This window comes from Anopheles ziemanni (assembly GCF_943734765.1).
Source record: "Anopheles ziemanni chromosome X unlocalized genomic scaffold, idAnoZiCoDA_A2_x.2 X_unloc_17, whole genome shotgun sequence".
NCBI classification, from domain to species: domain Eukaryota; kingdom Metazoa; phylum Arthropoda; class Insecta; order Diptera; family Culicidae; genus Anopheles; species Anopheles ziemanni.
The window spans coordinates 122,501-124,302 of NW_026689782.1; the positions used below are offsets into that span (position 1 = coordinate 122,501).

Sequence of the window (1,802 nt, forward strand, 5' to 3'; positions counted from 1 at the left end):
TATGCTTAAATTCAGGGGGTTGTCACACATGAACTGAGGCTTATGTACCTTGCGGTTGTTATCGTCACATCTGGCTTGCGACTACTTTGTTTCAATGTCCAATATGTACCGTTGGACTCGGTTAACGGGCTGTTAGCCCGCGTGTGGTTTAACTCACTGATACCTTCCTTTGCCCATACGCTAGTTTGTTTGTGTTCCTTTGGTCAACTTCCATACTTGAATCATTTGTGCTATTCGCTGCTGCTTCGACGCTACTTTGACATCTTCGCTTCTATTTAAATAAATAAATAAGCTGAAGCTAGACATCAGTAAACACCACCACAGACACCACAAGCACGCCTTCTCCTCGTACTTCCGCCTCACGCGGGAACACGGACGCTCTAAATACTTCGAATTCCAATGCCAGTATATTGTAAACCACGGGTTCTTTAATGCTAGCGGGTCGTCGCGACCCTAGTTAACATCATGGTGCACGTCTCGTGACGGGTGTCACGGCGTAGTTAAATGTATGCGATACATTTCTCAAATATAAGCGCTCAGTCATCTGTACATCATGGTAGGTTCCCACGACGTGCAATATGCGTTCAACTTATCAATGTTCATGTGTCCTGCAGTTCACATTATGACGCGCAGTTAGCTGCGGTCTTCATCGATCCATGAGCCGAGTGATCCACTGCCGAGGGTGACTAACTTGCGTAAGCCGCCGCTGTGCGCGTATACCCGTTCCCCGTAGGGAGGAGCAAGCCGCCGCTTAGAGACGAAGCATAAAGTGTCCTCATTCCACATAGGGCAAGCTGGATGAATCCATTTTACTCAGGACGGCCGAAGCGGCGTGGACCAGGGGAGAACTGAACCTTATACTTCACACCACAGTAAGTCTACGTGTCCTCTTCCACATAGGGCAAGCTAGAACTAACTATCTTACCCAGGACTGCCGGAGCAGCGTGGACCAGGGGAGGAACACACTTTTCATGGAAACGTAAGGCATCCATGACTGCCATAACGTAAGCCGCCGCTGTGCGCGTATACCCATTCCCCGTAGGGAGGAGCAAGCCGCCGCTTAGAGACGAAGCATAAAGTGTCCTCATTCCACATAGGGCAAGCTGGATGAATCCATTTTACCCAGGACGGCCGAAGCGGCGTGGACCAGGGGAGAACTGAACTTTATACTTCACACCACAGTAAGTCTACGTGTCCTCTTCCACATAGGGCAAGCTAGAACTAACTATCTTACCCAGGACTGCCGAAGCAGCGTGGACCAGGGGAGGAACACACTTTTCATAGAAACGTAAGGCATCCATGACTGCCATAGTGCGTAAGCCGCCGCTGTGCGCGTAAACCCGTTCCCCGTAGGGAGGAGTCAAGCCGCCGCTTAGAGACGAAGTATTAAGTGTCCTCTTCCACATAGGGCAAGCTAGAATGAACTATCTTACCCAGGACCGCCGAAGCAGCGTGGACCAGGGGAGAACTGATCTTTATACTTCACACCACAGTATTGAGTAATGTGCCCTCTTCCACATAGGGCAAGCTGGAATGTTCCATTTTACCCAGGACGGCCGAAGCGGCGTGGACCAGTGGAGGACTACACAATCATGAGGTTTGATATCGACTTGTGTGTTTCAATAGGGTACCGATGGTATGTTTTGAACCGATTTGATTTAGCCATTCTGAAGTCATCACTTGGTTGAAGCGCTGAACTAGGGAGGCATCGTTTACATATATATTGGGTTTCGCATGCTCTACTAGGTTAATGTCATAGGGTTGGCTATCGAGCATGCCCAAGTGATGACTTGATTGTGTGC

General features: G+C 49.4%; 2 non-coding genes across 2 annotated transcripts in view; both read right to left on the minus strand.

Moving 5' to 3' along the window:
* Window positions 1-42, minus strand: part of LOC131291869 (large subunit ribosomal RNA) — a 4,091-nt gene extending 4,049 nt beyond the window's left edge. The window contains exon 1 of the ribosomal RNA XR_009189614.1: window positions 1-42. This exon is cut by the window's left edge and continues 4,049 nt beyond it. This is a non-coding gene — a ribosomal RNA (large subunit ribosomal RNA).
* A 488-nt stretch (window positions 43-530) lies between these two features.
* LOC131291884 (5.8S ribosomal RNA) lies at window positions 531-685 on the minus strand. Its single transcript, XR_009189626.1, has one exon. It is a non-coding gene; the product is annotated as a 5.8S ribosomal RNA (ribosomal RNA).
* Between the last annotated feature and the right edge of the window lie 1,117 nt (window positions 686-1,802).